The following is a 12,069-nucleotide window of genomic DNA, read 5'->3' as shown; positions in this document are numbered from 1 at the left end:
TACTGATGGCAGCATTTCCTTCCATGTGGAAGTAACAGAGTTTAGAATTACCTTCCTGCTGTAAACAACTAGAAAACTGAACAAGATATAGAAAACAGCTATCCTTACAGATAAGAGAATAGTGCAGGACCATGGTCCCTGGTACAAAATAAACAAATGAGATGACGTCTATAATTCAACCAGCTTTCTTCCCAGAGAACATTTCAAGAGAAGAGTATGAAATTCTAAATATGGCTCATTTATCTCATTGAGTTGAGAAGACAGTGATCAGAGTTTGGAGAGGTCATAAGGTCAAAGATTTACAGGACAGAATATAAAAAAAAAAAGAACTATAAAACCTGTCCTTTGAATTTTTGATTGAACACTAATCTGTGAATGCATAGAGAAGGTCCTCATGAGACTAGAAAAATAACACTTCCTTGGAAAGAACAATTACTAGAGAAATGTGAGACAGAAACTCTCCAAGAGCTCATGCAGGGGCTGAAAATCTTTTGAATTCTCACTATTTAGAGTTGAGAGGGCTCACCTGATATACAGGGCAATCAGTAGAGATTTAAAAAATGGTCATGGCTAAGAAATAGAGCTAAATAAACCCAAGGTTAGAGGATACTAGAAAAACTACCCTGAAAAAAGCTTAAAAGCAAACCTTAAATAGATCAGACTGTCCCACAAGTTAGTCATCTACCTACCAGAACAAATTCCAACACTATTCAAAGGAATACAATAAAATCAAGTACTCAACCATGTAAAAATTATAATATCTGGCATCCAGTCAAAAATAAATAAATAAGCAAAGAGGTTGGAAAATGTGGCTCATAACAAAGAGAAAAATCAGATAATAGAAACAGACACCAAAATGGCAACTATAATAAAATTAGCAGATTAAGAACATTAATACAGTTACCCTAAGTGTTTGAATATACTCAGATATGTAAATGGGTACATCTTAATGCTCATAATTAAGAGGGAGATGGAATATATGAAAAAAGAAACTTCTAGATAGGAAAAATACAGTATTGGAAATAAAAATCTTACTAGATGAACTTACCATCAAGTTAGAGCCTATTAGGGGTGGGGTGGGGAAAGAACAGTGAGTTTGAAGTTAAAGCAAGCAAAACTAGCCAAAAGGAAGAAAAATACTTATATGTATATGTATTTATGTATGTATATGTAGTATATGCATATACATACACACACACACACACACACATATTTGAAGAAATGATGTCTGAAAGTTTTCCAAAGTTAATGAAAACTAAGACCAAGCAGACTTTAGAACACAAAATATTAGCATAGACAAGAGGGACTTCTAAAATAAGTATGTCAAGTGTTCTATTTACCAAGAAGTTATGATAATCCTAAATGCATAATATGCTTCAAACATTCTTCAAAAGATGTGAAACAAAAACTTAAAGAACTAAGATGAGACAGTTGAACTGACAGAAAGAACTAAATGAAAAATACAGTTATAGTTGCCTATTTCAACCTGATTCTCACTCATTCTCAGTACTTACAGAACAAGTAGAGAGACAACCAATGAATTTATAGAAGACTCAAACAACATCAACCAACTTGTTTTTATTGAAATTTATTGACAGCTCAGAGCCTGGAGCCAGCTTCAGATTCTGTGTCTCCATCTCTCTCTCTCCCACGCATGTTCTATCTCTCTGCCTCTCAAAAGTAAATAAACATTAAAAAATAAAAAAAAATAAAGTATACATGTAACATACATCAAGATAGTCCATACACTGGTCAATAAAGCAAGTCTCAATTAGCTTAAAAGAATTAAAATGCTCTCTGAAAAAAATGAAATTATATTTGAAAACAAAAGAAATATATAGCTACTGCCACTTTTTTCCTGTCTTGAAGGTGAAACTTTACCACACTGTCTCTTCTGGCAGAGCTGCTACTCACACAGACCCATCTCCCCCATCACAAAAATAAGTATATGACCTAGACTGACCATCATATAAGCCTCTCTCCATGGGCATGTGTCCCAAGCAAGATCAAACATAATCCTTTTGTGGTGATTATTTGGACATTAAAGGAAAGAGAATTGTGTTCTTTCTGGGATCACTAAGGTAATAGAAGTTTTAAGTGGAATTTCCACAGAGACACCAAGATGCAAGAAATGTGAAAAACCAAAGCTAGAATGTTATATAAAAGAAATGGCCAAACAATACTTTGATCCCTTCACCAGATAAATTCTGCAAAAGTTTCAAAGTGTTAAAAAAAAGTAGGATGTTGTAAGATTTCCTTGGGGATCCTCATTGCCATCCTGTGAGTCCTTAAATCCACCTAAGAGGGAGAAGGTATGAGATCTTCACCTCTAGGCCTCTAGAGAAGGCTTCCATGGGACCTCTCAGAGAGTTTGGAATATATTCCTGCAATTGGGAGACACAGGACTGTAGTAGCTTCATTTCTAAAATAGCTGTAGCAGCCTGTGCTAACAAGAGAGAGGGAGGTGCATTGGGGTCATCTGGAACTCTTAGAGTATAACGGGGCAGAAGACTCATAAATGTCTCTTGTGAACCAAAGTGGATCACAAAGAAGAATGGAGGCAGTTCAGAGTTATTTAAGGGTCTAGCTCAACATGGTTGCCTAGAAAGGTGCAGAGACCTTAGCAGCAGGGAGTGAGATGTGAATGCTGAACCTTTAGGGGCTGTCAAAGAATTTGCTAGTAACTACCTAAAACTGACACCCATCTACCAGGTTAAAAGAAACTTCAAGGGTGCCTGGGTGGCTCAGTCGGTTAGGCGGCCGACTTCAGCTCAGGTCACGATTTCGCGGTCCGTGAGTTCAAGCCCCGCGTCGGGCTCTGTGCTGACAGATCAGAGCCTGGAGCCTGTTTCAGATTCTGTGTCTCCCTCTCTCTGACCCTCCCCTGTTCATGCTCTGTCTCTCTGTCTCAAAAATAAATAAACGTTAAAAAATTTTTTTTAAAAATAAAAGAAACTTCAGTGGGCCCCAGTCGAATAAACTAGAAGTGCCTCAAGGACAAAAGATTAAGTTTAATCAGCTGCCATACAAAGCCTGTGAAGACGTCCAGCCTCCTAAGAGCTATCCTCACCCGACACCTCTCTTCTATCTCCTTACATTCCTCTTGGTGTGTTTGAAACAGTAGGTACCATAATAGGAAAGATGTGAATGAGGGGAAAATCAGATGACCCCAGTATTCTTCAAAGGTAGTCAGTTGCTAACCTCTTGGTGGAAGGGGAAGAGAGGTGGAACATTTGCAGAAAGATTAAAATGTGAAACTTTATTAAAAAAAAAAAGAAAACAAGAAACTAAATTCTTGGTAGACACATTCTTATAACTGAATTGAAGCCATTCTGTGACTACATATGACCACAGAGCTGTCTATCATTTACAGTGAGCAAAAAACTCATAGAAGCTAAGTCTCCAACCAAGGTAGGAGAGAGAACTGGCACTGAGTAAATGTGAAAGAGATGCCACATGACAAAACTGTGTTGTACTGTGCATATGTCGCAAGCTTTGTGGTTACCCTGGCTATAAGGGAGGGTGACCGTATGCTTTATGGTCCAAGAAAGACACTTCTGAGAGTGAAAGGGGAGACTATCGACATTGCAATACAATAGGCACAAATTCAGACGGTCCTAAGTGAACCAGGATGTATGATCACTATGGGAACACTGTACTCCTTAGACTACTGGTGGACATTCACCACAGAGAAAGACTGCCTGAGAATGAAGCCAACCCAGCTGAAGGTAGCACTGAGAGATGGAGGGAGAGAGGCATCACCCTTGGTACTTCTCATGTATGTGACCCGTTAAATTCTCTTTTTTGGCTTAAACTGGTTTGAGTTTAAATTATATTACTTGCAACAAATAGAAAACTAATATACATCATTTCTTAGAAATGCAACCCAGCAGTAACTAGTAGTTTACCATCTTGTCACTTTTAGTAGCAACTACACTTTAGACCAGCCCTTTAATAAAAAATTATGCATAAAAAGTGACAAGGCACCATCATCTAGATATTGCAATTAACTGTCTTTACCAACATTAAAACCCACGAGTTGTATATGAAGCAAAATGATCTCTCCATTTCCTCAGCAATACTGAGAAAAACAGACTGAAGACAAGGCTATAAGGGCTGGGTATTTAAAGACATGATTACACAGCAGGGCTGAGGTTGGCTTTAATAGAGATAGAATTATTTTCCCTATTGGGGCTTAACTGTTATTCATCTAGAGCAATCTCGTTTTCTTCAACTTTGAAAAACTTTTAAAATAATGCCATTTTCACCGATTGCATTTCCCTTGTGCATTAACAAATACGTGTGCAGATGTCACAAAAGTTCACATCCCTTCTTTTTCTTTCTTCATATTCCTTGCAATTATTATGTAAAGCCACACTTTGTTTATCTTCAAATGGTACTTGGTTAACCATATTTGCCTTAATGATATGCTAAAATTACTTCTGAAGAAGACTGTCAAGCTAACTATGGGAAATTGGTATAGAATGAGGTATCTCTTCCCTCTCATTAGAAAGATTAAGTAGAAGTAGAAGATTAAGATCCAATTCCATTTTTAAAGATTTTTAAATTTTCTACCTATTAGAGAATAGTTTCAGAATAACTCAGTTCTATTCTGTGCAATTTCATATCTTTGTAATAAAATGGTCATAATGAACAAAAATCGGTCATGGCTAGATTTAGTATCGTGGGATGATCTTCATGTTATCATAATTAATCATTTAAATCATGGCAGTGGCTTAATATCAGAAAGTTCTCATTAATATCCTCATGTCTCTTGAACTTCCCAAATTGTACACTGTCAAACAGACTCTTCCAGACTCTTGCTGTTGTTCTCAAAATTCTTTTCCATTATGATTATGTCTCAGGGTATTTAAGGCTGAAGGAGAACTTTTTTCTTAGAATGGGTTAGTATAGTTTCAATTTCCAAAAATGCATTTTTCTTAATCCACAGTCTTCTTTTTATGCTTTACATGACAAAAGTATTCTTCTTAGGCTGTATATTTAATTAAACATATCTTGATCCAAAGATTTGAAACAGATTTAAATGTAGGGATTTGAAAAACCATATATATTTTTAAGTGTGGCATGTGATATCTCAAATATCCCTGTCTAGATAGATACGAGCTCTGTTGCTCATCAGCTTGGGAAGCTAGGTTTTCTCACGCATAAAAAGGAAATAGCAGCCTTTGAAAAATAAGAATAAAATATTTGTGAGGAATAATAAGATAATAAGTTAAAAGTATTTAGCAGAGTACCTGGTAATATATATTTTAGTTAATTTGTATCTGGAGTTAATTAAGGCAAACTTAGTTCTTAGTTTCTTCAAAACCAATGACAGCTAGAAATTCACTATTACCATGATCGTAAACCTGATTTTCTTGAATAAGATCAATGTGAAACTCTTATCAGAAAGCTAGGACAACCCTGTTATCCAAAGGCAAGGGAATTAAAAGCAAAAATGAACTACTGGGACCTTATGAAGATAAAAAGCTTCAAACAACCAACAAAACTAAAAGGCAACCAACGGAATGGGAAAAGATATTTGCAAATGACATACCGGACAAAGGGCTAGTATCCAAAATCTATAAAGAGCTCACCAAACTTCACACCCGAAAAACAAATAACCCAGTGAAGAAATGGGCAGAAAATATGAATAGACACTTCTCTAAAGAAGACATCTGGATGGCCAACATGCATATGAAAAGATGCTCAACATCACTCCTCATCAGGGAAATACAAATCAAAACCACACTCAGATATCACCTCATGCCAGTCAGAGTGGCCAAAATGAACAAATCAGGAGACTATAGATGCTGGAGAGGATGTGGAGAAATGGGAACCCTCTTGCACTGTTGGTGGGAATGCAAATTGGTGCAGCCACTCTGGAAAACAGTGTGGAGGTTCCTCAAAAAATTAAAAATAGACCTACCCTATGACCCAGCAATAGCACTGCTAGGAATTTACCCAAGGGATACAGGAGTACTGATGCATAGGGGCACTTGTACCCCAATGTTTATAACAGCACTCTCAACAATAGCCAAATGATGGAAAGAGCCTAAATGTCCATCAACTGATGAATGGATAAAAAAATTGTGGTTTATATACACAATGGAGTACTACATGGCAATGAGAAAGAATGAAATATGGCCCTTTGTAGCAACATGGATGGAACTGGAGAGTGTTATGCTAAGTGAAATAAGGCATACAGAGAAAGACAGATACCATATGGTTTCACTCTTATGTGGATCCTGAGAAACTTAACAGAAACCCATGGAGGAGGGGAAGGAAAAAAAAAAAAAGAGGTTAAAGTGGGAGAGAGCCAAAGCATAAGAGACTGTTAAAAACTGAGAACAAACTGAGGGTTGATGGGGGGTGGGAGGGAGCGGAGGGTGGGTGATGGGTGTTGAGGAGGGCACCTTTTGGGGTGAGCACTGGGTGTTGTATGGAAACCAATTTGACAATAAACTTCATATACTGAAAAAAAAAAAAAGAAGGCTAGGACAACCCTGTTATCTAATGCTCAGAAAAGAAATAAATGAACTACCTAAAGTTGCCCTAAAATTGCAGCTTGTACTGACATTTGAACAAATGATTAACTTGGACCTAATCCCAAAATGATTTGAACAGTATAAATCCATGTTTTGTGAAGCTTTAAAACATTTATTAAAGCACATGAGCACAGGGGTTAGAAAAACATCCATTTACTGGCATGAATTCAGGCCCCAGGAAAAACGAAGTCTTCTTTTAAGTAACATAAAGAGGTAAAAACAAATTAATCAAAACTAAGATAACACTGCTTTAAAAAAAAAATCACATTTTGTTACCCATTTATGTTTGATAGGTTTCTATGAGAATTTGTGTCTGTGGCTTAATCTGAATGAATATGGTTCCCAAAATACATAATACTTATGTCCTCTTAACTATAAAAGTTAAAAAAATAAAAACAAACAATAAAACCAGGAGACATAGCTGAGAGAATTTGATGTGGTACTAAAATTTACTGATATGAATAAGCATATAATGATAATAGAGCATAAAATCATGCTTTGCAACCCTGGTTACTTACTGAACATCCCCAGAAATACTTTTTAAAGCTATATAAATGCCTGAGCTCCAAATCCTGGGATTGTGATTTAAATTAGTCTCATATATGGCCAAAGTATTTATAATTTTTGAAAGCTGTGCAGGTGATTCTTTTGTTTTTCTTTTTTCTTTTTTCTTTTTTTTTTTTTTTTTGAGAGAGAGAGAGAGAGCACGCGAGAGAGAGCAAATGGGGATGGGGCAGAAAGAGAAGGAGAGAGAGAATCCCAAGCAGGTTCTTCACTGTCAGCACAGAGCCCAACATGGGGCTCGATCTCACCAACTGTGAGATCATGACCTGAGTCAAGATCAAGAGTCAAGTGCTTAAGCCATTGAGCCACCCAGGCACCCCAGCCGTGCAGGTGATTCTTATGGGCACCAGGATTGAGAAGCACTAGATGAAGGCTTTACTGGGTCCAATTGTCAGAGTTTCAATCTTGGCTCTGTTTTGTACTTGCTGTGTAATCCCGAGAAAATTGCTTGACCAATCCAAGATTTACTTTGAAGGATACATAAATTATTACTCACTGCTTGGCAAAATGCTGATTTTTTTCCAAGGCTGTTGATTTAGGAAATATTTTCCTAAAGATATTTAATAGACAGTCCTTCACTTTGACCTGTCAATGTATATGTTTCCCAGGCTCTGAGTACTGGTGGGCATTCTCTCTCAGTGAAAGCTAACATTAGAGACTGTGGTCATCACTTTCCAGTTTTAGTTGTTTGGGCAAAATACCTATAATCTGTCCACTAATGAGCATGGTATCTTGGTAAATTGGGTGTTTTGCAACAAATGTTACTTAGTCTGCTAAGTCCTCACTTTCTGCATTTTTTTTTTTTATTATTTTAGAGAAAGAGTACATATGCATGTGCGCAAGTGTGTGGAGGAGGGACAAAGGGCGAGGGAGAAAGAGAATCTCAAGCAGGCTCCATGCTCAGTGCACAGAGCCCAATGGGGAGTGGATCCCATGACCATGAGATCATGAGCTGAGCCAAAATCAAGATTTGGATGCTCAACCAACTGAGCCACCCAGGGGTCGTGAGGTTTTGCCATTTACTTTATATTTCAGAGAACTTAAATGATAACATGGTAAGAATTCACTGCTCATGATTACAATGACCTATGTGTACCATTGCATCACTTTAAAGCTAACTTACAGCTAATTAGAAACTAAATGCTTAGGATCAGGTCGTTTTCTCTGTCTCTCTCTCCCCTTCCTTTTAGAAATGTGATTAAAACAAAATAGTTCAAAGTGTACTGAAACAAGGTTAATGAAAATTTTAATTAAGTTCAATATCTGGGTTTAAATATATCTTTGACATGCAGAATTTTATCACTAAAATACACGATCTTGTAACCAATATGAATATGTGAATAAAATACTAGAAATTTGTATTTTTCATCAATATAGTCCAAATAATCCAACAGAAGATCATTTCAGGCTCAGAATTTTTTAACCTTGAGAGGGAATTTACTACTTATTTGAATAGATAATAATAATATGGAGTAAGTACATTAATAATCTTTTAAAATATATTCTTTCTAAAGTAGTTGAAAAGACATTACCCTTTTGCAATATACTTTATTATGAAATTTTTATTGATTATTAAATAATAAACCTTAACCCAAAAAAGGCAAGCAACCTCAACTTTTAGATCCCGCAACTTGAATCAAAACTCCAATGCATATACATGGACAAATTATTTAATCTTTCTAGGGCCACAATTTTCTCATCTGTAAAATAAAGGCATTTATGGTACTTATGTCACAGAGTTATTGAGAGTAAGTGAAATAGCCCATGTAAATATGTATGTACCTGGGGAGGAAAGGTGGCCCCCACCCCCATAATCCCCACCAAGATGTTCATGGCCTTTTATGGTATGCTCCCCTTTAGTGTGGGTGGGAACTGTAACTTGTTTCTCACCCATGGAGTGTAGCAAAAGTAATGAGGGATGTGATTACATGTATGTGGTTATATTATATCAGATTATAGCATCCATCTTGAGAGGAGACTCTTCCTTTCTGGATTTGAGGAAGCAAACAGCCACACAGGGAAGGTGCACATCTCAAAGAACTGAATAGTTTGACCTCTGGCCAAACTATTAGGTATGTACAAATTAGAATTGTTATGGATATCCAATAGGTTGAACTATTTATTATGAAATATTTCTGTATCTTTGATAATGCTTCCTGTCATTAGACTTTACATGTTCTCATCAGAAGTGAATATTCAGAGATTATAATTATAGGGAAAATTTAGGATGTCAGTAATTTTTACTCGACACTTAATATTTAAATACATTCTTTCCTAAAAAGCAATATCTCTACAATAAATTGTTGGGGGGGGATAGGATCAGAATGGCATGAAAAAGATATCTCTAATCACTTGAAATTTTGTTTTTTTTATTTTTTTATAGTCTGGAGGGTTTATTTATTTATTTATTTTTTACATTTATTGTGCCATAAATTTATAGGGAATGGGTTCCAACAGCTCAGGCTCCTTTCCATTGGTTCTCCCAAAGTGTGCTTTTCGGGGTGGGGCAGGCTGGCACTTCAGTTGAACCCAAGTCCCTTTCTCTTTGGCTTCCTTCTTTTTCTGATCATTTTCCTTCACACATTTCAGGAAGCTCTCTTGGCTCTTTGAGTGCTCAATATGCTCAATAGCTACCTTCATTCTCTCGGCAAGAATCTTGCCCTTAACTTATTTGTTTACAAGAATGCCAACAAGAATGCCAACAAGAATGCCAACAAGAATGCTGGGTAACATTGTAGACTCTTCCAGTTTTGCTATGGTCACATTTGTGGGGCACTCCTTTCTGAAAAGTGCCCATTTCCTTGATGTCCACAATATCACTTTTCTTGAAGATTCACATGGGTGTGGCCAAAGGATTAACTCCATGTTTCTAAAAGGCCTAGAGAACATATAGCAGGTACCTCTCCCCTTTCCCTTTGCGTTGGTCATTTTGGTGAATTTCTGGAAATAGTGGTTCTAGCCAAAAGGTAATCATTTGAAAAACTTAAATGTATCTTAAAACAGGGTTTACAGACCTTGAAGTACTGTATAGTTTTAGTCTGCACTAAAAACTACACGAAACTTACATGTAAGTAGCGAGAAGTCACCTATTCAAACTGCTTGACTCTGAATCCTAGCAATGTAATTGAAACTGAAACACTTCCCAGGGCCCCAGAGATAGCAGCCATTAGACTCCAACTCCTGCAGGACCCTTCCTCCTCCCCTTGTCACCTTCTTCCTGCTACCCCCTGCCTTCCCTCAGAAAAAAATCCAAAGAAGGAAAACATTTTTCTGCATAGCAGTTGGAGAGGCATTGCTTATCTTCTCATAGTAGGGTTTTGTTTTGTTTTGTCCTGGTTCCAGGGGAAAAATGAATGGATATCTCTCCTTGGGAGAATAGACACATTGAGGGTAGCGCACTAGCAGGCTATCTGAAAGAATCAGTGTCTATCTCTGCGCATGTGGCTGAACATCTCCCTTCCCACAACCATCCCCCAACTGACTATCTCCATTCCACCTCAGTTCTCTGCAAAGCTTAGAGACTGATGGCTAAAGTTCTGTTTTGCTCCTGAATCTGCTTGATTCCTGGGGCATGATGGCAGAGTGAGTGGCGTGGGTTCACCCTTGTGGATAAAGTGGAATTTTGCAGTGCAAAGGAGCTTCAGACAAGAGCAGAGAGCAATGAAGAAGGAGGAATTGGTGGACAAAGTACATGAACTTAAGGCTGAGTGTAAAGACATAAGTTTAGAGGGGCGCCGGGTGGCTCAGTCGGTTAAGATGCCAACTTCAGCTCAGGTCATGACCTTGCAGTCCATGAGTTTGAGCCCCGTGTTGGGTTACGTGCTGACAGCTCAGAGCCTGGAGCCTGCTTCATATTCTGTGTCTCCTGTGCTCTCTGCCCCTCCCCTGCTCATGCTCTGTCTCTTCGGCTCTCAAAAATAAATCAACATAAGAATTTTTTTTTTAAAAAGACAAATAAAGAAAAGTGTTATGGGGGCATACCCTTCTTTGAAAGGACACAAATATTTAAGTGCTTTCCTTCTTGAGATTCAAGGGAAAGTGCAAAATAGGATTTTAATTTCTTTCTCCTTAAGTTGTAACTCTTTTAAATTTACTCTAAACTAGGGTGGCTTGGTCAGTTGAGCATCCAACTTCTGCTCAGGCCATGATCTCAGGGTTTGTGAATTCGAGCCCTGCGTCGGGCTCTGTGCTGACAGCTCAGAGCCTGCAGCCTGCTTTGGATTCTGCGTTTCCCTCTCTCTCTGCTCTTCTCCCACTTGTGCCCTGTTTCTCTCTCAAAACATAAACATTAAAAAAAATTAATTAAAAAAAATTTAAAAATAAATTCACTCTAAACTTTCCAGTAAGACATTTGCCTTTCTCTGCATAGACTGTGTTGGTTTTCAGACTGAAAGGAATAGTGTGGGAAGGAGGATGAGAACCTCACACGTGGATGACTGTTTTCTGGGAATTGGGAGAGACACCCTGCTCCATCAGAATCACTACAATTTGGAAATATTAGATTACTACCCCAAATCACAGAGTTGGTGAGTAAAGAACTGGGACCCAAGCCCTTCCAAGTCCAGTTCATACTTAACCTATCCATGTTTTTCACTTCAACGCGTTGTTATGGCTGAATTGTGTCCTCTCAAAATTCATATGTTGAAATTCTAACCCCCACTACCTGAGAACGTAACTATGTTTGTAAATAGGTCCTTTAAAGAAGTAACTGAGGTAAAATAATGTCATATGGGGAGACCTAATCCGATATGACCGGCGTCCTTATAAGAAGTAATTAGGGCACCGACACGCACAGGGGAAGGACCATGTAAAGACACTGGGAGAAAATGACCATCTTTAAGCCAAGAAAAGAGACCTCAGAAGAAACTAACTCTCCCGACACTTTGATCTTGGACTTCTAGTCTCCAGATCTGTGAGGAAAACATTTCTGTTCATTTACCTAGTTTGTGGTATTTTA

General features: G+C 37.7%; 1 protein-coding gene across 5 annotated transcripts in view; it reads left to right on the top strand.

Annotated features, from left to right (window-relative positions):
- The window catches only part of LOC144616127 (uncharacterized), a 35,860-nt gene extending 24,228 nt beyond the window's left edge, over nt 1–11,632 (top strand). For 2 of the 5 annotated variants that reach the window (XM_078445669.2, XM_078445665.2), the window contains 2 exons: nt 9,065–9,184; nt 9,944–10,024. The gene's annotated coding sequence lies outside the window, so the exon portion shown is untranslated. Of the gene's footprint in view, nt 1–9,064; nt 9,185–9,943; nt 10,025–11,498 lie in introns of those variants that run through there. The other 3 variants (XM_078445670.2, XM_078445666.2, XM_078445667.2) reach the window with 2 other exon arrangements.
- Nucleotides 11,633–12,069: the final 437 nt, after the last annotated feature.

This window comes from Panthera onca, chromosome B1, assembly GCF_046562875.1.
Source record: "Panthera onca isolate mPanOnc1 chromosome B1, mPanOnc1 haplotype 2, whole genome shotgun sequence".
Taxonomy (NCBI): Eukaryota; Metazoa; Chordata; class Mammalia; order Carnivora; family Felidae; genus Panthera; species Panthera onca.
This window is presented reverse-complemented; position numbering and strand designations above follow the sequence as displayed.